Consider the following 24931-nt stretch of genomic DNA (forward strand, 5'->3'; position numbering starts at 1 on the left):
TATGGGTCGTACAGTGCAAAGCACGCACACATCCACTCCGTCCTGGATGCTCCCCTTCCCTTGCCAGTCAGACATTAGAAATTCAGACTGTAGGATTAAGGCCTGGGATGATTAGTATAAAAATTCCCAGGTTCCCTTTGTTCGAATAGTTAGCCTTCACTAGTCTAGACACTAGAGTCTCCCCATTACTGTTCCTGTGCTTAAATGGGCTCACGGTGTTCTCTTTAAGCTGCAAGAGGAAGGCATTTAAGAACCCCTCCCATGAGACCCTCCAAGCAAAGGGCGTTATACGCCTAACAACTAATAGATGTCCCCTCACCCTCCGGAGATTCCTTTAGTCTACAGGGCAAAAAGATAGGCAAAAGGCACACTTTTTACTTGTGTCATTGTTTTTCATAATAGGAGTTTATAGTGGCAGGAGGAAAGCAGTAATGCCCTTAAGTCTGAATCCTCCCAGGGTCTCTAGCACAGGGCAAACTAGGACCCTAGCACTTTGCCAAAGAAGGCCAGAAATAACTTTGGCAAAGTCAGGTAGTGAGAGATGGGTTTTTCTGGACTGTAAGGAAGCTCAAAGTTAGGGAGACTAATACTTCTAACTCAGAAGGGAGCCTCTCTCTCAACAGTTTTGCCAGGTTCACCACTAGCCTGCATAGTGCTAAATTACAAATGATCAAGAAAAGTGCCTTTCATATGTTATCATGCTTGACAGCAATAATCTCTACCATGAGAGGAGAAAGCCTTAAGGAATCACCCACTAAGGGATGAAAATCGAGGGGACACTCCCAACTTAAGACAGACAAAATTAAATTTAAGGAGGCTTTTGGAGGATCCTAATAAATATTGAGATGTTTCAAAACTTATGCCAGGTATGACTTCACCTGGAAAATTATGCTAATAACCATCTAGAGAACAGGCAGTTCACAGAAACCATCCATGTGGGATTCAAATAATAAGTAGGATGCCTAAAAAAACTATTATGCAACCTTCAGGAAAGTCCTGCTATTTTCATGGAGAGACTTAGGAAAGCAATAAGAACACACACCACTCTGAATCCTGAATCCATAAAGGGTCACCTACTTTTAAAGTATAAATTTATCATTTAGTCAGTCCCAAATATTTAGAGAAAATTACAAAATTGGCACGTGGCCCTGATCAATACTCAGATGATCTTCTTCAGTTTGTATCTTCCATTTTTAAATAGACATCAAAAAGAAAGAAAAGGGAACATATAGGCAAGAAAAAGGACTTATTAAAGATCATTCAAACTGATAGAAACTTTTAATGCCTTGCAATAGCCCATGCAATTCACCCATTTTAGGAGTTAGAAAGCAAACTGTCTAGTCCAAAACCTTAGAATAATGAAGCAGCAATTTCCCCCACCCTGTAGTTCTTAATCCATACACTTTTATCTTGGATTCCAACTACTGCTTGGTGTACTAAGTTAGATTTAAAAGATGACTTTTCCTGTCTATGCTAGACTCTGAATGGCAATTTCTGTTTGCCTTTGAGGAACCAGATAATGTATCTCAACTAACCTAGACAGTGTTGCCTCAGGATTTAGATGGCCCTCACCTGTTCTGGACAAACCTTATCTAAGGACTTAACAAAATTCAGAGATAAAACATCTGTGATTGTTCTCCAGTAAGTAAATGACATTCTTTATGTGCCTCCACCCAGGAGGAATATCAAAAGGCCATTATGGAACTCCTAAACTTCTTAGCTAATAGGAATTATAAGATCTCAAAGATAAAGCTTAATTATGGCATCAACAGGTTCAATACTACAGAAAATAGCCACTATAGGGCAATATTCTGCCCCAGGAATATCAAGAAGGGCCTTACTTCAAGCTCTTGTCCTCAGCTTACCTATGAAGCAAGATTTAACCTGTTTGTCACAAAGGGAAAAATAAATCATGGATAAGCAGCCATAGGCAGCTCAATAACCAATGGCATATCTCAGCGAGGAACTTAGCAAAGTAGCTTCATTCTCAAAAGTAATGAAAAAAAAGGTCTCATAATTTTCTTTGACATTCAACCTGTCCTGATATGATGACTAAAATGCCCTAGGCAAAAGGTTTCTGTTAAAACCTGTTAGATCTTTCCAGATCTCAGTCAAGGCTTACATTGAAATGTAAATAAAGGAAACCTGAAGGCTCAGTAGGAGACCTGTCTGAAACCCAAGGAAAAAAAAAGCAAAAGGAGTCTTACCTAAACTCCAGCAAAAGTAAATTTTATGGTGCTTTACCAAAGTAATTAAGGGCTGTATCATTTTTCCAGGACTCTTGTTTTTTTTTTTTAATTCTATACTTTTTTGAGCTCATGATTTTTTGCTAAGTTCTATGTTTTTATTCAACTAGAGTTTTTGAACATCTGTTACATTGCAATGGAGATTCACCTATAAAGTTACAAGAAAGACCTTTGATTTTGTGTTATTTGTATGTTGTGCTGTCTGATGTCATGTTTTGTCTGTATCAAAACTGAGCACTATTAAAATTAAAATTTAAAAATGGATCCACATACTTTTAATTCACATGATTTAAAAAGGTTCATTTCAAATTGGGTAAATTAATAAAAGTAAAATGTCCTTGAAAATAACTCGCAAGTCTCTAGGTGGTCAAGATTACAAAATACTGATGTTAATAAAATGTCTAATATCAATTGTTCCTAGGAGTTTTCTTCAACAGGAAAGAGACAACAAATACTGTTCAGGACACTTGTCTGATATCTTGGAATTTACAGAATAAGTGAATTAGAGTTAACATGTATGGGATTACTCAAATGTGTTTGTAGAGACATCTGATTAATTTACAAAGTTAAAATGCTAATTGTTAAATAACATTGAGTACTTTTAACTCCTTAAATTCCATGAGGTATCATACTTAAACATTATTGGTGTTTTCATAGGTTAGTAAATAAAAGGGTTTAAACTTGCTTTGTGTCATCACTAAACTAAAAACAAGGTTACTAAAAGTTATGTCCTAACAAGTGCAATTCTATATACAAGGGTCCCAAAAGTTTCAATTGTGTTTCAATTAGAGTACTATAAACAACCAAATATTTAATCTTGTTAAAATAGAGTAATTTATTTAAATTCAAAAATTTCATAAGGGTTGTTTCAGAATGTAAACAAAAAGGGGTCAACAAATAAAAAATAGAGAATAAAAGGTTCTGGGTATGGAAATATATTTATTAAAAGGGAAAAGGAAATGTTTCAGCCTAAGAAAATGCTTGTGTGATGAAATACATGAGGGTCTAAGTAAGTGCTAAGAAAGTCTGTGTAAGTAAAGGGCAAGTTTCAACAAGTTTGCGTGTAACTAAGTTGGTTGTATGTATGTGAGACAGCTAAAGCTATTTAAGGTTTTTCCTAAAGTGAAATACTAATGTTTTGATATAAGCCAAAGCTTAATCTATATGGTAAAATGACAAGGATTTCTTAGAAATACTAATTTACTCTTAACTTTATGTCTATTAAGTTTTATTCTTTAGAACAATTAGTCTTAAAAATTAGGGGTTTATATATACAATTATGGTTAAACAACTGTTAGAGTATTGTACTATGTTACAGTGTCTAAATTTTTCTTTAAAAACTAAATTTGGTAAGATAAAAGTGTCAAGATAACTGTGAAATGGTCACTTTTTGTATATTAAATGTGTTCATATTTTCCAAGTATAAAAGTTTTTAAAGCAGGGAACTTATCAAGCTGCTATTCTCCAGATTAAACTTGTCTGTAATGGTAATCTTAAACTTATAAAGAGTAAATTTTATTGGGTTTAATTTCTATCATTCAATGTTCTATTATAAGACCTGCTATCAATAGGGTATATGTGAAATTTATTACTTTTTACACTGAGATAAAGAATTTCAAATATAAATGTATTTATAAAAGTTAGAGCCTGACTTGTTAAAAGGTTAATATTGTGAAACATAAAAACATTTTGCCACTTTATCACACAAAAGGAAAGTTAAAAGCTCTCTCAGCCTTTCTTTGATTCATGTTTTAGATACAATGTTAAATTGTGTTAATTATAAAGTTTATATAGACTCAGGAAACAGTATATGTAAACTACTTAATGACATTTAAGAAAGAAGCAAAGATCAACATCAAAATTAGAACACTTAAGATTTGTAAAGAGCCAAGCCTTACCTGAGATAAGGCTCTGCCTCCCACCTTACTGCATGTTAGAGTGACTCCAAAATAAGTCAGACTTCAGCTTATTTAAAGTTATAGTCAAAAATTTGTTCTTATTGTAAAAGTACTGTGATCTCAAATAGGGGATATAATGTGGTTCTCAGTCAAAATTCAAGATAGCTATTATACAAGCTGAATATATTTTTACTCTTGCTAATTTCATTTTGTAAAACTGTTACGTGTTAATTTTTGAAGAAGTAGCTGCTTCAAGAACACACAACCTAGGTAACTTGTGATAAAAAGTCATCACCTATAAAACAGATAGTGGTAACTTCCAGTACTAGTACAGACTCCAGCTAGATAAAAGGGTAAATAACTGTAAAGTTATGGACATTGAAGTTAAAGCCCAGTACTCTTACTTTATGACTGGTGAGACTGGCTTGCTGGATGATTAAGATGAAACTTAGAGATTGGAATTAAATACAGAAGGCAAGATAGACCAGTATTTGGATCTTTTGCCCTCAGTCAGCCTGAACCCACAAACAAGAGAACTTCTCTAAGGAGCTTTTCAACTCTGGGTCACACAACCTCCTGATCAAGAAGATTGTTGAGACTAGAGGATGAAAAATCACTCAGTGCATCTGCTGTAGAGGATGGTCATGGAAAAAGGGAGACATCCCTTGATGCTTCCAAAGGAAGCCACCTCATCAGGGAGACCCAGCCTAACCAATGGCACTGGTGGAGCTAAGAAGCTGCTCTTAAGTTCTCTACAAGTGGCCCCTGTGGGAACTCAGCTGACTCTTTAACAAGACAGGAACCAGCTTGATCTTAGACACCCAGCAAAACAGTTAAAACCAAAATATAGCCATTCTTGGGCATTTAAAAGAAATAATAGTTAAATGTAACTTAAGATGTACACTTGTATTAGCCCACTAGAATAAAGACTGGAAGCTATAAATGAAAGAAAGATTCTTCAGCAAATGTGCCTGATAACTATCAAGAGAAACTGAGAGTCAGAAGTTTTTAGTCAGTTTAAGACCTTCCTAAGCTATATAGGTAGACTTAATCTATGTTTGCTCGTATGATTATCTATCCCTAAGTAACAGAAGTATAGAGCTCTCTACTAAACACAGGTTATACCAATAAAGGGATATTTTACAAAAATCAGATGACATTAAGTAGCTTAACTATAATTTCTGGGGACATCAATGACATTAAGAGTTAAATGTTGTGCTTACATTCCTGATAACCTGGACAATGTTAAAGTACCCAAATAAAGGCCTTGTCCTCTCCAGCCTTTGCTAGGCCTAGTTAAGGGAACAATTTCTCAGTTCTTCCACCTCCTGGTTAGAGATTGACTTCTGTCATTTTCATGATACTCAGTGGCATGTTCCAGATGCTGCAACATTTACTTTGTACTAATATCATTTCAGTGCTCATATCTTTTTGTTCTTCTATCATAGAAGCACCCACCCTCAGATGACTTTACAACCTGCTCTTCCCCAACCAGACTTCTACCTTGGATGCCTCGATTGACCCAATTTTTAAAAAAAGGAACTCCAAACTGCTTGCCCCTCACTGCCCCCTTTCAGCTTCCAAGCAGCCAGAATGATTGGTGCCCCTTTCTTTTCCTTACAGCAGTTAGGAGTTCCTAAAACTAAAGGGAGGAATGAAGCCAGAATTAAGACAGGTAGTTAGTGAAGAAATAGGGGATCAAGTCAAATCGAGGAAATGGAGGCCATAAAACCGTCTGCCTCTGGAAGTTGGAGACTGCCCCTGGAAGAATGAAATGTCAAGGATCTCCGAGCCCATTGATTACCAAAATTACCTGCCTTTATCAAGGACTGCAAACAAGGGGCTGCTAATTGGTGCCCCCTGGGCCCTTATCTGCCTGAATCACCCTGGCCCTCCCCCTGCCCATGGTTTCTCACTTAATGCAAAACCAGACCTAGTCACATAGGCAGAAGGAGAGATAAGGGGGGAGAGAACTGGAGAACAAAAGAGACTTTAACCTATAAAAGATGTAGGGTGTGCTCACTTCTTGGGACTTTAGAACATCAGCCATGGCCCCCTTCTTACTGCTGTATTTTTACCTTTAAATAAAACCTGCTTAATTTGCTTGCCTTGGCGTGCTTCTCTAGTGTTGAATCTTCAACAGTAGAAAGAGCAAAACTCTTCACCGGTAAATGGCGGTATCACTACAACTCAGAATACTTTTCTCCCTTTCAACTTTTCTCTTTCTCATTTTCTCATGCTATAATTAATGATTCTGCAACATTTATATTGTATCAATGTCATTTCAGTACTCATGTCTTTTTGTTCTTCTCTCATAGAAGAACCCATTCCCAGATGCCTGTACAACCTGCTCTTCCCCAACCAGACTTCTACCTTGGATCCCTCAATTGAACTAATTTCTAAAATGGGAACTCCAAAATGCTTGCCCCATGATGCCCCCTTTCAGCTCAAAGAAGTCAGCACGGTCATTGACCCCCTTTCCCTACAGCAAAGGAGTTCCTAGAATTAGAGGGGTAAATGAAGTCAGAATTCGGGACAGGCATTTAGTGTAGAGATCGGGGATCAGTCAAATCGAGAAAATGAAGTCCATGAAAACCATCTGCCTTTGGAAGTCTGTAAGGAGAATGGACTTTTTACACCTCACCTGCAAAACTGACCCCAGTCACTCAGGCAGGAAGGAGAGAGGCTTCAAAAAGAACTGAAGAGCAAAAGATTTTCTTATAAGAAAAGAAATGGGCGAATGTAATGTATAAAGCTGCTCCCCTGCCCATCAGGTCCAGTAATTTTCCCCACCTCCCAACCACTTGTCAATCTGTGAACATCCTGACTAGCTATTATTTCATCAGTCAGTTTGCAAGTAACCTTCTCTGATGTTCATCCTGTTAGCCTGGCGGAATTCAACTATTTTAGTGTAGTTTCCCCGCCATCTTTTTCCATTCTTCTTCTGTCTGTTCTACTCACTTTTTTCTATCCTCCTGGTTTTCCACTCTCTCTAGTGCGTGCCCTTTCTTTTCCTTTCTCTTTTCCTCTCATTTTCTCTCTTACCCTGCGGGAGACACTGTTTGCTTAATAAACTCCCTTATGTGATTTCCCATGTCCAGCATGGTTCCGTGGAAATTCCTTACACCAAGTAACTGATAATGGGCACAGAGGCGGGATGTTCCCATGGAAGAAGCTTATTTCCTACATAACATGGAGTCTCAGAGCAAAATGGAGTCTGTTTAGTCTTTTCCCTTAGAGTTTGGCCTAGAACATTCTCATGGAGTCATATCTGTCAGCCTATCACAGGTTCTTCTTATAATTTGTTTCTTTGTTTATATTCTCTATTTAATGAAACATTTGCTGTTCCTTTACCTCTTTAATTACTTTTTGATTAGTTCTGTGTACATGCTTTATTGGCTACTTTGAGGTCTTTCTTAAAGAATCTGCATTACTTCATGCCACTGGCAGAAGCACTTTTCTTTTTTTCTTTTTATTTTTTTAGGGGCTAAATGTTTATTAAATATTGAAAGCAACCAATTCAGGTAAAAATAAAAAGTGTACATTTTATTATCCAAAGACCTATATTATCCAGGGAATCTTGCAAACCACCTTCATGTATAAAAGATGGTTCAGTGGGTTTATTTTATTAAAAAAATTATTTGTTCTAATTATACAAGACAGTAGAATGCATTCTGTAGCCTGCTTTGTTTTCAGATTCTGGGTGGTATTTCCTTAACATTTTGCCTACCTCACTTTTCTTTTGGAAATTGGATATTTCAGAAAATATAATGTAGTGATTCAGTGTTTTTACCCAGCCACTGTGGAGCTTATTATTTGCTTATTTCCTTTGTGGGTGGTAGAATATTTCCTGAAGTTTGGTCCCCCTAACAGGAAGCCTCTGGTGTTGCTTCTCAGGAGTGGCAATTTTGATCATGCCCACAGACAACCTGGGGTGACAATTTTTAGGCAGGGTGACCTGCCTTTCTTAGACTTTAACCAGTTATCAAATTCTACTAATTGATTGCTGAATATTCTTTTCAATACTGCCCTCAGGCAAAACTTGCTTCACTAACAATTCAAATTCTAAATACTTTGAAGGATGGTTCCTAAAAGTGTGGGATTTTGGTTATAACCTCAGGGGGGCTACATTTAGGTGAAAACCCTGCGCCTGAGTCTCCAGAGATGGGCATGGGGACAATCTCCCATTCTGCCACATGCACACAAGCTTGTACCTCTAAGTATGGAACCATCACCTCAAGGACAGTTTGGAGCCCTCATTCTCTCACAGTGCCCAGGCAAACAGTCTCCAGCCCCAAAGCAGAGGCTGGGCAGGAAAAGACACCTTCACCCTCTGCTGTTTTTATTTTAACATGGATGGAAGAATAGGCAGCCCTCCTAAGTGAATGTCAGCCCATCCTGTCTTCACCCCAGCAGTGGGGTCACTGCCTGGCTGAGCTGGGAGAATGAACAGGAAGCAGTCTTGATTTAACTTGATTTACACTTCACAGACTTTCATCATTCTTACTGAATCTTTTAGGTTTTCTTGAATATATGTCTCATTTTGGAGTTATTTATACTTAGAACCATTTTCAGAGGATTTTTTTTGTTCCAATTAATTATATATGACAGCAGAATGTATTTCAACTCATTGAACAAAACTGAAGCACAACTTTTCATTTCTCTGGTTATACATGATGTAGATTCACACCATTCATGCAATCATACTCATATATAAGATAATAATGTTCATCTCACTTCACCATCTTTTTCATCCCCAAATCTCCTCCCCACTCACTCCCCTCAGCACAATCCAAAGTTCTTCCATTCTTCCCCTTTCTCCCACATTATTTCTCAGCATCCACATATCAGAGAAAACATTTGGCATTTGGTTTATTGGGATTGGTTTATTTCACTAAGCATGATATTCTCCAATTTCATCCATTTACCTGCAAATGCCATAATTTCATTTTTTGTTAAGACTGAGTAATATTCCATTGTGTATATATGCCTTAGCCTCTATATCCACTCATCTATCAAAGAAAATCTAGGTTGGTTCCACAGTTTAGCTATTGTGAATTTAGCTGCTATAAACATTGTTGTGGCTCTGTCACATCATTGATGTGACTGATTTAAAATCCTTTGGGTATAGGCTGAAGAGTGGGATAGCTGGGACAAATGGTTGTTTCATTCCAAGTTTCCTAAGAAACCTATGTACTCCTTTCCAGAGTGGTTGCAACAATTTGCACTCCCACAAGCAATGTATGAATGTACCTTTTTCCCCACATCCTCACAAATATGTATTGTTGCTTATATTCTTGAAAATTGTCATTCTGATTAGAGTAAGATGAAATTTTAGAGTACTTTTGATTTACATTTCTCTAATTTCTAGGTACATTGAACTATTTTTATATATTTGTTGATTAATTGTATATCTTCTTCTGAGAAGTGTCTGCTCAGTTTCTTAGCCCATTTAACAAAATTTAAACTTCACAGACTCTTATGTTTCCTAATGAATCTTTGTAGGTTTTCTTGAATAGATGTCTCATTTGGGAGATATGTTTATTTAGAACCATTTCCAGAGGTTTTGATTTTTTTAAAACTAATTTTCATCAGTTTCACTAAGGAGTGGGTCATGCTAAAATGGATGAACATTGTTTTTTTAGTACTTATGTCTTAACAAGTTACTGCTTTATCAGTAGTAATAACATTAACAAGGAAATCAATACATTAGTTTGAGGTTAGATATATAAAATTTACCTTATATATCCATTTTCATCTATTAAAGAGCTATTTCCTATGACTTTACCCAGTCCTTGTTAAGTGTGGAATGTTATATTCATTATTCTCCACAACTCAATGATTTAGGTACTATTACTGTCCCTGCTTTACAGGTGGGGTAACATTAACAAATAGATTTAATGATTTACCAAGTGACTGAGAGCTGGGATCCAAACCCATATTCCAGGCTCTAAAGTGGATGTTCTTAATATAATGTAAAAACTCAAATCAATAGTGTTTCAATGAATAATTTTAGGCTTTTCTTGATATGACAAGATATAATTAACAAACAATAATATGTGGGTTTCTTTCCTTCTTTCCTTATCAATAGTGTTACTACAACTCACCATGACTAATTTTATTGGCTAAAAATCTTGAAAAACTTTATGCAGCACTGGGGATAGGACAATCATCAAGTCATTCATGACCTCTATGGTGATGGATCAGCTCTGCCTCAAACCTGGAGGTGGTCCGCTGAGGACACATGGGATCAAGATGCATAGAACTAGTCACATACACATATACAAATGAGAGAGTGTTAAAACTGCTGCAACTCAGCAGTGTGTATTTCTAGAAACAGCATTGATTGAACATCAGTTTCTTGAACTTGATATGACACTATAGTGTTAAAAGATGCAACCACTGGGAAAACTGGGTATTATTTTTGCAAAATGAGAGTTTACATTTTAAGATAAATCATAGTACAAAAACTGCATAACTACATAAAATTCTGAATATTAATAGTAATGCTCCAAGAGTTCACTTCCTAGCACAATGTTGGTTTAAAATATATATTACCTAAGGAGTAATAGTCTCACATAATAGAGGAACTGAACTGAAAGACTTAAGATGTCACAGAATCTACCTATGTTAATTTGATATGATTCATGAAATGGATAAAAAATATTTAAAGAGAACATTCAGCAAGTATGGGGAACTTTAGTGCCAAGAGCAGGATTGGTAAGTTGTGAATTTTTCAACTCCAAGGCAACAATAAAGCCAACAGCTTTCACAATTGGAAGGCTCATTTAATTTAGATAACTGCAACTACTCTCCAGTCACTGGCTTCTATAAAGCACATTAGGAGATTTTGCCTTCCTGGAAGAGGAACAGTGCCAGGGTCCAGCCCTAGTAGGAGTCCATGGGTTCCACACAGGTAAACGGGGCATGGGGAGACAGCGTCAGCAATGGATGGAGAATGAAAGACACAGACTCTAGTTCTGGTGCAATCACTCCCACTTTATTCTGGGGAAGGCTGGGTTTATATATATTTTTCTTCAGGCTATAATGGCAGTCTTGTGGTTAATGAAATTAAAGAAGTTTTTCAAAGCATAGGCAGAAAACAGTAACCTTACAGATTATCCTTACCTAATCACAATTGTTTTAAGAATATCTAACTATGTCAATGAGCTAATACAATATTTATTTCCTTAATATCTAAACTCTATGTGACCTAAGACTATTCTAATTACTCTTGCGGTTAAAGCGATAGACAAGTAATTTCATGTGACCATCTCTACTAGGTCCATCTGCTTAATATATAAATTGCTGAGTTAAGGGCTACAGGAGAGCAGTGGTCACAATGGTTATTGTGTACCAATGTTTATTATAGGGGTGAACTATTCTTTGTAGGAAGGAAGGAATGTTGTGAAACCTTATTCTTTTACCTCACCACCACACATAAAAAAAACCATCCTTAGAATTTAACCAGTCTGTTGGAGACAAAGGCAGATCTATATCTATTTTCTCCAGAGGCTTTCAGGGACTCATTGCATGGTTGCAAAATTGTTTTTAACTTTGTTAGTGGTAAAGACCCAATGTCTTTCAGATTATAGGTAATATTTTCTGGAATTTATGTTGTATTCCCCTCATACCCTTAAGCAATCCATTCAGACTGAAATGAGTAATATATTATCAGAAAAATACAGCAGAAAAAACACCATGCTCCGGAGCAAAACATCCTGCAATTCCCTTTAGGATGAGCCTTACAAACATCCTCCAGAGGATCTTTGTCAAGCACTGGATGGAATTCCAGATGCCCCTGCAGAACAGTCAACCACAGAAAGGCAGACTCTTCATTTTGGTTTTACTACTTTATTTCAACTAGCAGATAAATGGGATACTTAGTTTACATCAGACAGATGAAGCCCATACCCCAATTGAGACATTGTCCTGAGACACTAGAGATGAGAACAAATATATACATAGGGAAGGGTGTATCATGATAAGTGCTATGAAGGAAATTAAAGCAAGGCAAGTGGCTCAGCATAACTAGAAAATGGGTGTGGGAATTCTGGATAGTGAGGACCTGTCCCAGGAGATGAACAGGATCAAGGAATGGGCCACACCTCCAAAATATCAGGAATGCCACTTAAACAAGTGTACAGTAGGAGGGATGCTAAAGCTGTAACAAATTGGGAAGCTATTAACAAACAAGGTGAGAGATGGCAATGACTTCAGATGCCCAGTAGGACCACTTTGGATGCAAGTATCAGAATGTACAATAATGGCTTCTAATCAAGTGTTGTATTAGTTACACAGACTGAATCTAGAGGAAGTAGCTGCATGTTTAGGCATCTCTACAGCCCACTCAAAGACACAGTTCTCCAGGCATTGATATCAGGCAGGATTCTTTTTCCTGGGCCACTCTGTGCACCTCTTAACCTTTGGTTTCCATACACACAGTGGTGATCTAAAATCTCCCATGTGCTTCTCCTATAAGGTCTATTTACAATGGCCAGTACACACCAAGCAGTAAGCACAGTACTGGCACAGCTTAATCATTCCTTAAATGTCACCTACCACAATTTTCACTGAAGTTGCTTTGAGATATTAGGCTATTGTGGCCCTACACACTGGTTCTAGTAAAGTAAAATAAGACTGACACATGCCTGCAGTTGAATGAGTTCGTCTTCTCTGGGGCTCCCTGTCCTCTCCCTGTGATTAAGTTAAAAGTCTGTTCTGCCTTGTTAGTTGCAGCTATGTATATTGAAGACCACACAAGAAAAGAGGTGAGGGGACTGTGGCATGGAGGAGGACTGAATGTTTAGGGTTCAAAGACCCAGGCTGACTATGAGAAAAGTGCTCCAGGCCAGAAGGCATGGCTACAGAGGCTGCCTCAAACCCACATGGAGAGTCAAACATTTTCCTGATCCAAAGTCCTCTTACCATCTTCAGGCACAAATCTGAAAGAGAAGTTTTATCATAGTACCCCTCACATGAGTCCGTCACATTGCCTGTGTGTGAAGTCCTTCAATAGGTGGGTCTGATGCTTCAGTACTTCTCTCCCCCTGAGGCACCTGAGGCCTATTACATTCCTGAATACAGTCTTTCTTGATGCACAATGTGCACTGATATGGGGAAATTCTGTACATGTAAATCCATGACCATTAGTAAGCAGGAATCACATTATCCCAAGTATCAGTTGTTTTGTAGAGGAGTCATCTTGTAGAAAATCAGTCTCAAAATATTCTATTTCCTTTTTACTTTGCAACAAATTTATTCCTAGTGTATTTCTCTAAGGATCTCTTTTCCATTAACTAGTCCCTCTGTAGATTAACTAAAAGAGCACTGACATAGTAGGGTAGGGAAAAAATTTCGTCCACATCCTTAGGTTCTCTGGTTGAGTCTACAAAGTGTACTTACAGGTATTATGTCAGGGCAAAAAATAACATACAACTTTATTTTTAATTTTTTTAATTTTTATTTGTCAGTGAATCTTTTATTTATTTATATGTGGTGGTGAGAATTGAACTCAGTGCCCCACACATGCTAACCAAGTACACTACCACTCAGCTACACCTCCAGTCCACAATTTTATTTGATATTAAATGATTTACCTGGAAAGAGTTGGGGTGGGAACTTCATGGGAAGAAAGCCCCAAAAGAAATAGCTATGCTTGGAAGGTTTTTATACCAGTTGGGAAAAGGATGAAGTTTTTAAGAAGAGATGACAAGACACAAGAAAGACACTGAATATCTAGAGTAAGAAGCTGTGGGAAGGCAGCTGTACAGAGCAACTAATGGTTGCTGAGTCTCAGTCCCAGGGGTTTGGTGTGTCCAGTGCCATCCTGTCCTCAGTAGCAAGCTTGACAGTTGTCATCTGGGAATTCCCCACAAAGGAAGTGAGAGTTGGAGGAATGCCTTCCAGGGATTCTTGTGATGTTTTCAGTAGTTGGGAAGGGATAAGAGTTCATCCCCTCTACTTCTCAATTGCTTTCAACTAGAAATTATCCTTTTGCCAGAGTGGCCCATTCTGATTTGTTGCCATGAACTTTGACAGAGATACAGAAAACTGAAGAAGCAGGTGAAGAAAGAAGAAAAGGAATGTGGAAAAAAGGGATAAAAATGAAAATAATCAGATATACGAAGACAAAATTAAAACTTCCCCACCAATTAGGGTTCTGTCCTTTCTATTTCAAGCATTATGAAATTGATAAAAGCAGAACATACATGTACAAAAAGTACTAACTCACAAGCTGCAAATAAGCAAGTGAACTAGAGTATTGGGATTAGAATTGAGAGATAGTGTGAGAATGTGTTTGTGCATCTATGGAGAAGTCATTTATTTATTGTTCTTTGGGTCTGCTTGTGATTGGGAGTTGATCTGCTCCCCATACACTCCATGCATGCATTCCATAAATATAGTAACCATTGAACATATATAGTGTCAGAAGCAACACTTGCTTTTGCAAGATCATGGTGCATAATATAAACATTAAACAGATCATGTTAACATGAGTTTTTTGGTGGCCTAAGTAGAGAGCTTGCATTATTGCTGAGGAGCCATGGCCAAGTGCATGATTGGTGAAGACCTCTAGAGAAGGAGGTTTCTGAGTTGGAAATGTGGCGGGTGAGACCTGGGGTCCAGGGTTATGCCACATGCATCCTAAGATGGCGACTGGCAGAGAGCCAAAGGGCATGCTGAATGCACCTTGAGAAAAACAGGAAGCATTTATCATTGGCTGTATGATAATTAGTTCAGCCGCCTAGCGCGTGGACAGATATATCTTACATGTATGCTTGAGCTCGTGATCGCTTGACCTTTAATAGGATTGGATGGACATATCTGATTACAATTGCTTATGCATGAGATTGCTTATATATTGAGGGTGTTATGTGAATAAAGCAGAAACTGCTTCATGAACTTCTGAAGAGTACATGTCGTTTGTCCCGCTGGTCGGCGGCAAGCGGCAAGTGGTGGCCCATACGGGGAACGAATCCGCGACCTTGGCATTATCAGCAAGACCCTGTATCAGAATAAAAAAAATAAATAAAAAGGTTTGTGGATGTTTCCCAGTGGTTAAGCACCCCTGGTTCAATTCCTAGTACAAAAAATGGTCTACCATGTAAACAAGAAAATAGACAAGTCAATCTATTTGAAGGGGAGAGGAAGAGGCAGCCTATCAATGGGTGAATCCCATACCCCAGAATATCTGCAAAGTTCAGTGTCAAATTTCCAAGTCCATAAAATATGTGTGTTTTAAAACATAGTCTTCATTATTGTTTAGGAATGGCAAGTCCAAAAGTTGAGAGGAAGCTGCAACTGAAGAGGTAGCTTGTCATGTTCTCTTCCCAGTTAAAGGGGGCAACATATGGTATGAGTTCCACATTGGGGTTGTAGCACTGGGGTCAGTCAGAGACAGAGGAATGGAGAGGAAAATGTGAGCAAGAGGCCTTAGTGTGCTTTCCATGAGAAGAAATAGTTAGGGTGGGGCAGAAAGATTTAGGATTGACTGACTTAAATAATTTCAGTAGGCTCTGGTACACAGTGCTGACCCTTAAAATCAGTTGTCTGATCCAAGGAGGATTAGGACAGGTGGATGATGTCCCAGGGAATGCAATTTCAGTAAAGGAGGCTGTTGAGTGCATGGACTCTGCCTTGGCTGGCTCACATTTGAAAAGCCTACTCAGGTGATAATTGTTTGCCATCTATAGGAATTATCTAAGTCTGTGGGTAAAGGAAAGGTCCCTACTGGATAAGTAAGACCCAGAGATATCAAAGTATCAATGATAGAGAGTAAGAAGATATGCATGGGTTTTATACTGCCACAGTGGTTAATCTTGACCCTTGGACAACCAGGTCAGCATAAGGGGAACAGCAAAGTCTAACACTCAGGCAGTGCTGAGAGGTACACCTCACAATTCTACCCTCCCCAAAGGCAAAGTCTCTAGTGGAGAGGCATAGAGTGGGAACCCCACTGAGCCACCACCAAACCTCAAATCTGGACCAGGTCACTTTTCCTCCATGAGTCTTAGCTTCAGGTTCTATGGAATGAGGACTATGTCTTGATCTACACCTTGCCAAAATACCTGAGCGAATATTTTTCTTTTTATTTTGCAGATTTCTTCACCCAAGAGTGTTTAAGATCAGTTTAGAAACAGGACTTTGAGTAACATCTTCACCTTTCTTTTTATTTCTCTTTGCATGATTGGCACTGGTGTACTTGGGTTATCCTTCCGGAAAATTCTGGGAGTTTCTTAAAAGCAATCAGTGGCCATTCATCAATTTATCTGTGGTACAAAGCAAACACTTCCTGCATTCCTACCATGTATCACATAGTTTAAATGTCAGAGAAAAAGACTAGAATAAGCCCCAACTTCAAAGAACTTACAGTTTAGAGACAAATGCATGCAGAGAAACAATGAATTGTAATACAAATGACTTTTCTACTATCCCAGCCCAATTAAGGTTATATCACAAGAACTTAAAAAGACCCACCATTTGCTGGGCACAGTGGTACATGCCCATAATCCCAGCAGCTCAGAAGGTTGAGGTAGAGGATTGCAAGTTCAAAACCAGCCTCAGCAAAAGTGAGGTGCTAAGCAAATCAGTGACACCTTATCTCTAAATAAAATATAAAATAAGGCTGGGGTTGTGGTTCACTGGTCAAATGCCCCTGAATTAAATTCCTGGTTCTCCCCCAATAAAAGATTTATTACAGTCAATTTTGTAAACTTAAAATAAGAGAAAACCAGGAAATATTCAATAAAGGTTAATGAAGTTTCTGTTAGAAAGGAGACAACCCTGTAACCTCCTGCAAATAACTGGGAAAGTTACAAGTTATTTTCCTGCAAATAACTGGGAAAAATATCATATAATTCATCCAATGAGAAATTGGTTGGGCAGAGAGCAGACAGATAAGCAAAGTCAGATTACATATCCCAACACAGAAACTTGAATAACAAGATGACTCAGATGTAGATTTAAACAGAGCTGGCATCTAAGAGACCTGGTAGCAAAGAAGCAATCAATGAGACAGACTTCTAGGTCATATAATACAAAAAGAAGAGGGGCAGGTGAATGGATGATAGAAGCCTTCCTGAAGAGGGATGACATAAATAGCAGCAGGGCATCCAGATGCACTCAATGGAAGGAAGGGTTAAAGAATCCTAGGAGTGGAAATGAGTCAAGAAATAAAAGCGGACATGAGTCAAGAAATAAAAAGGCTTTGTTTACAATCATCACACACACTGCCAGCCCCAGCTTGATATGACAGATAAAAACATTAACAGTATTACCAAAGTGATCAAATGTGTCTTGGTATTGATGGAAAATATTTATTCCCCACTACAGAGTCATGAAAAGTCCAAATATCTCATTGAATAGAAAGTCAAGATCAAATGGCATTGACTGATTTTTTTATAATTCATATGTATAGAAAAGTTGAAAGAACAGTACAATGAGCACACATAGACCTTTCTCCTTGTCATGAGAGAAGCAATGACTTGGAGAAGAGGGGAAATTGACTCAGTATGACTGGGATTCTTATAAAAGTATTCCAGTATGAGCTAGACAAGGCATAGATAGAGGCTTCTTTAGGAAGCAGATACTCATTCAAAGGAGAATGTCAACTATCTTGAGAGCTAGAAGCCCTGCCAATTTAGGACTCCAGTCTTTGTAGTTGGACTGTAGTTAGACTAGACTGGAGGTAGAGCCAAGGTGGAGCTGCATAATTCCACACCACTTTCCCCTGCACTTGCTCAATTCCCTCCCTTCACAAAGGCAGAGTCCAAGGGCATGTCCCTGAGAGCATTCTGCATCTCGATGGCTCATGTGTTTCCTTTGAGATTCTGTATCTATTTATTTTCAATTTCTGCCTCAACCTAATGTTAACTTCTGCCAACATGACACTTTCTCCCTCCCTCTCCCCTCTCTCTTGCTGACCACCTATCTCATTCCTAATTACTTCATCATGCCTACCCTAAAACTAAGGATATTTTTACAGTACTATTACTGCTCATGTTTTACTGATAATAGCCATTGTACCAATGGCATGCCTTAAGAATTACCATTAATTCACCTACCTAAGGCATTTCCTCTTTTGCTCCAGCATGCTTTGATGTGTGCCGAGATCCACTCAAGGCTTGCCTGTGTTATATGTCTTGGGACAGAATGGCCCCTCCTCTTTTTTATGGTTTGTTTTTAAAAACTAGATTGTTTTCTGAGTCTGGGTTCAGTTGTCTCACAGAATGCCCCTTTTTCTGGGTTTCTGATGGTTTCCTCACAAATAGACTCCAGCTAAACACTTTGGCAAGAACATGGGGATGTGGGCTCTTGGCACATCATGGGAATGTAATGTGGAACACCCTCATCCAGGTGTCCCACTTTTTGTAAGGCCCCATTTGACAGTTGGTTAAGGTGGTATGAAAGGTACAAGTGATGGGGTGCCTGACTGTTTTCTACAATAAGCAGATCAGGACCCTAGGGTGCTAGTGAACAATGCCTGAGTGAAAAATTCATGGAGGAAAGTCACCAAAAGGTCAACTAAATAGTACGAACAACCTTACTGTCTCTAAGGTAAATGACAAATTTCTCCATGGAATATCTCACTTAATCTTCATAAGTGCCCAGCAAGGAAGGTATTACAGTCTATATTTTACTAATAAGTCTCAGAAAGGTTACAGTGATTAGCCCTTGGTAACACAGTGAGTTAAAGGACAAGCTAGGATTCAAATAGCCATCTGACTCCAAGTGCTTATGTTACTAGCTGGTCAGACCACCTTCTAACCACAGAGCAAGTTCAGAATTTGGGTAAAAAGCACATGCCCAAGATTAACTTACTTGGCTATCTGTTTCATTTAAAAGGATGATACAGTCAAAATATGACTTAGAAAGTCACAAGAAGGGCATTAAAAAGAGCAAATAACCTAAAACAATATTGCACTAAGACAACAGAACAGTGCATCATTACAGATTGGATGTGCTTTTACAAGTCTGTTTTACCCTTTCAGCCTCAGTTTTCTTTTTAATATCCCCGGCAGGCCAGGAGGGAATGACCATCCTAAGACTTAGAGCATAAAAAGAATGTAGTAGGAATACAGGCTGCTGTGTCACAGTTCAGAAATGCAGAAGTGGTAATCAGCTGAAAGTTTGATTTGGAGCTGCCAAAAATCATTCCCCTTGATTGTTGTCTCTTTTGTGAGATGCTGACTTGCAGGCTCTGCTCGGCATTGTCAGGGACTTTGTATGACAACCTTCTTAAAAGCTCTCTGCAATGATTCAGTAATATGGCTGCTCTTATGAGAATGATACAATTATGGCCAAATTGATGTGGTGATGGAGGAAAAAATAGGAAGTGGATTGGGGTGGGTAAAATTGCTGTTTTTGTCCAAATGTATTTTGACTGATCACCTGGAGTGAATGAGAAAAAGAATCAGGACAAAAAGGTTGCAGAAACACTGCTTGGCTCCAGGGATTACAAACCCAAGTTTGTACTGAAAAAAAAATGCCTTTAAGAGAGGAAATATCAGAACCTCTTACTGTTTTTGTGATTTTACAGTACTACAATTATGTATATAATTATGTATGAGTCGAGGAATTCTATGATGTTTGGAGACTTAATGTCACTTCCTTACTTTTTTTTAAACAATTCTAAACTTTATTATATAGTCTCAAAGCAAATAGCAAAATCTAACAGTACACAACTAAATAGGCAAATTCACAAAATGGTAAGCAATTCTGATCCAACTCTTCCAGTAACTGATTGAATACACAGACAAAAACATTTATCAACATAACCCTTTCATTTACAGAACAAAGCAACTGACAGATACAAATTTTACATTCTTTCCAAGTAAACATGACATGTTTGTGAATGCTGATAACAGGCTAGGCCTTTATAATTTTTAATAAAAAGTGACGCCATCCAGCAGAGTCAATTTGGCACAGGAGACAAACGAATAGCGAGGCTTCTGAATTTGGAATGGTTTATTGTAGATTCAGGAAACCCGGGGACCCTGGGGCTCGAGGAGAGTTGGTTTATATCCCCTCCAGGGGGCGAAGGGTAGGGATGACGCCAATTGTGCAAAGATTAGGCGAGGAGCTAGATGTCCTAGCAGGCACGAATAGGAGCACTCGGGAACACATACACACGCATTGTGTGCGTGGACTTAATTGAATATGGCCAATGACAAATCACCTGGGTTTGCTTATGTTAATCAAGCTCCTCATTGCCAATGTGACCAAAACAACTTCTGGCTAACTGCCAGGCACCATCTTGGCATAGTCCATATGGCATAGCCCCCAGCAAAAAAGAAAACTAGGAAATCCTCACATGTGTGTAAATTAAGAAATATCATTTAAAAATCCACAGATCTACATCATAATTAAAATTTTAAAATATTTTGAGCTGATAATGAAAATATAATATTAAAATTTATGAGATGCACTTAAAAAGTCATGCTTAAAAAGAATACAAAGATTTAGGTATTAGGAAATCCAAATTAACAAAGCACACATAACCAAAACAATTTGTTTTTAACAACAACAAAAATTCTTATCTTTTCTCAGTTTTTTCTAAGTGTAACTTCTATAAGTTAACAAAAGAATTTACCCCCACAATATTCTAAGAAAAAAGGTGCAACTACCTTTATAAAAATATTACATCTGTTGGTGAGGTCCTCAGCAAATTTATCCATTCTTTGCTGTTTTAGGTATATAGGAGGGAGAAATACCCATTCAACAAGATCAAAGAAATAAGCAAAATGTAGGCAGGCAATGAAGAATAAAGAAACATTTTAAAAATTAAAAACATCCTAGAAATAGGAACTTCCAGTTATAGACAGATGATTTCCTGCAGAAGAATACAACTAAAGTAAAACCTCAATGGATGGGTTTAACAGAATGGACTGAACTGAAGATCAGTGAACCTGAAGATTGAGCAATAGAAATTACCTAATCTAAGCAACAGAGAAAATGCACTGAAGCACAAAAGAAAAAAAATAACAGTACTTCAAAAACTGTGGCACTGTAGCAAAAGATCTAACATCCACATCTTTGGAGTTCAGGAGAGGAGAGAATGGGTGGGGTTAAAAATTTTCCAAGGAGGAGTGACTGAAAAGATTCCAAATTTGGCAAAAGACATAGACTGAAAAACATGAGTAAACTCTAAACAGAATAATCCAATAAATCCACATCATAGTCAAGTTTGTGACAGCTGTTAAATTTAAAAAGAAAAGAAAACTCTCAAAAGCAGTGAGAGAGAAAAGAGACCTCACTCACAGGCAAGACCCAAGTCACATAGCAGCAGATTTCCCATCAAAAACTGGGGAAGATGGTGGCAAAAGACTTCAAGCATGTAAGTAAAAGAATTCTCAATCCAGGAAAAATACCCTTCAGAAATGATGAAGTAATCCAGAAATTTATTTTTGAGTGTTGAGGACAGTTTTTTTTTTTTTTTTTTTCAGAGATGGGTGTTTTATTTTAAGAGATGCTGTGTTGCCTGCGTTGGTCTAGAAATCTTGGACTTGTGAGTGCATGGTTGTGCACACCTCTAATTCCAGATGCTGTGGGGGCTGAGAAAGGAGGATCTCAAGTTCAAAACCAGTCTCGGCAATTAGTGAGACCCTGTCTCAAAATAAATAAATAAATAAATAAAACACCATAAAAGGAGTTGGAAATATGGCTCAGTGGTTGAGTGATTCTGTGCTCAATCTCTGGTACCAAAACCAAAAAACAATTCAAAACAAAACAAAAAACACAACTCCTGGTCTCACATGATCCTCTTGCCTAAGCCTGCCAAGTACCTGTGACCATAGCTATCGTCCAGTTCTTAAGATACTTTTAAATCAAGAGAAGAATTTGTCACCAGAAGACCATGATAATAGAAGTTCTCTGAACAGAAAGAAAAGGAAAAAAAAATATCTTAGAATATCAGGCCAGAGAAGGAACACAAGAGACTCTTGAAATTTGTAAATCATGGTAGATAGTTGAAGCAAATAATATAACTCTGTTGGTTGTGATTCTCAGCGTATGCAGAGAGAATTATATCATAAATTAGGAAAATATAAAGGGATATGAAGAGAAGTAAGTTTTCTACATTTCACTTGCTGTGCTAAAAATATTAATACTAGTAGACTGAAATATTAGGTATATGTAATAAAATACCATGAACAAAAATAATAATCTCTAAAGATATATTCAAAAGCACTGTGAATAAATCAAAATGAAATTGGAAAATAAAGGGTCAAATAACCATTAGAAAGCAAGAAAAAGGAAACAAGAGTTAAAATCAGGAGCTTGGAGGCTGGGGTTGTGGCTCAGTGGCATAGTGCTCACCTGGCGCATGTGAGGCACTAGATTCAATTCTCAGCACCACATTAAAAAATAAATAAAATAAAGGTAAAATACAAGGATATTGGAAGTTTTCACTCTCATGTTCTTCACAAAAAGAAAAAAAATCTAAACAAATAGAAAAGCAACAACACTTCTTAGATCCATCACAGATGAATAACAAAAGAGTGACTTTTGAAATTTGGACACTTAGGTGAATTCAAAGAATCAGTATATGAAGAGCAGAAGAACTGCACCCAGTAACAAGTAGAACCAATTAAAATGTAATTGACCAGTGAAGGTGAATATGGACTACCTAAAGAGTTGAACACTTCTGGGACCCAACCTTTAGATACACCACACTTTTGTGAGTTTTACCCCCAGGAGACTCACCAGCTTCTTTTCATGAAGATTCAGGGGGAAATTCCCTCATGTTTCAGGTAGGAGGAAATAAACAAGTCACCATTTTGAAACATACCCAGAGAATTTTGTGTTCAAAACAAAGTTCTTCTCCAAAGAAACACTTCCAAATTCTTCTCTGATTGAAGGCCAATAAATATCAAATAAAATCCATTTCTCTCATAAGAGGAGGGGAAAAATAACCAGTTGAAAAACTGTTTTGACAGTCAGGGTACAGGAATTCAGGCCTACTAAAGAAAAAAAACCTTCAGATTTAATCATTAGATTATAGACCATATCCCCTTTTCAGCATCTTGCCACCATAACAACAGGGTTCATTATAATAGCAGTGGATTGCAACTGGGAGAACTGAAATACACAGACTCTTCAAAAGGAACTTTCCAGGGAAACCCAAAGATAATGGTGGGGAAACAACAATAATCAAACAAGGATATGAGAGGAAATTGAGGCTTCTGACACCTATAGATCCAGGATACATTAAACTCAATCTGACTCTCAGCCAGAAAAACATAAAATCTCTCATTAAAAAGCCTGTTTGTGGGGCTGGAGGTGTAACTCCATGGCACAGTGCTTGCCTAGCATGAGTGAGGCACTGGGTTTGATCCCTCAAAGCACATAAAAATAAACAAATAAAATGAAGACATTCTGTCCATCTACAACAGCATTTTTTTTATAAAAGCCTGTTTGCCTCAGTTCCTATTACCTGATGTATCAAGTTGGACTTTCAGCCAAAAATCATAGGCATGCAAAAAGCAAGAAAAATCATCTAAAGATTCAAAGCAAGTATATGATCCAGACACAAATATGAAAAAGATGCTAAAACAACCAGGTTGGGAATAATTAATATGTGAAGGGATGTGATGAGGACAACATGAAAGAAGATATGGACAATACAAGTGGAGGGATGGGCATGGTAATGAGGAAACAAAAGGAAATGATAGAATTAAAGACACTGACAAAAATGAAAAGTCCTTTGATGGGATCATCAGAAGACTGGATACAGCTGTGGAAAGAATCAGTGAGTTTGAAAAGTGTCAATAGGAACTTCCCAAACTGAAATGCAAAGAAGAAAAAGAATTTTACCTTCCCCTCTACTCCAATCTGAGTCCACAGGGTAGGCAATGTGACTGCTTAAACAATAGGAGAGCCATGGTCAGGCTCTGTAGAATTGGGGTGGGCAGCTCATGCAATGAGGATTTCTACTGCTCTCCTCCAAGCAGGGATAAAGAAATCTGCTAAGTCTGGACTCAATTAAAGTTGAACTATTTTGAAGCTACTGTGAATAAGTAACTAAATGTGGATTTGCATGGTATAGCATCCACCATTGAATTCTTTAGTTTCAATAAGACCTCAAATAGGAGAAAATTTTCTACTACCTTGCTTAGTCAGGCACCATTATTTGTTTTGAGGTTTTTTTTTTTTTTTGGGTATAGTAAAATTCTGTACTTTTGCTAGTGCTACAGCAAACAGAATCCCCTTATTCTTTCTCTAGTTTTATTAGCCCAGGAATTTGCCCTGTGAGTGAATTTGAGGAGTCATTCTCAGTCTGATAGACTTGGTTGTCTGTTGAATAATAAGGGTGGCTGCCACAGTAAAACAATGAGGAATTCATGTGAATGAGGTGGCCCAGGAAAGACTGAATCAGGGGTTGCCAGTTAGGTGTTTACAAACAACATGAAATGCCATGTTCAGGATTGACTGCTGATATGATGTTCCAGCTAATTAAAATGTCATGGTTTCTTGTGGCCAAGATTTTTCTTCCACCTGGAATATAACACTTGTCTACTTGTCAGTTCCTCCTGACAAGAAGTTCTACTTGACAATTACTGCATTCTTTAATAAATAAAATATGGGGAAAGAGATAAATTATTATTTAATTGATGCAGTGCTGTTTGGGTGATTTCCAGTGTGCACAGGTGGTACACTGACAGCATGAGGGCAAGAGCCAATGCTTGGACATCTACTTAGCCTACACAGAGGATTGTGTTTTATTGATTAGCATATTACAGAAAAAAATTTAAAATAACTTCTTTATATTAATTAGCTAAAGTTTTT

The sequence above is a fragment of the Sciurus carolinensis genome, unplaced genomic scaffold, assembly GCF_902686445.1.
Source record: "Sciurus carolinensis unplaced genomic scaffold, mSciCar1.2, whole genome shotgun sequence".
NCBI classification, from domain to species: domain Eukaryota; kingdom Metazoa; phylum Chordata; class Mammalia; order Rodentia; family Sciuridae; genus Sciurus; species Sciurus carolinensis.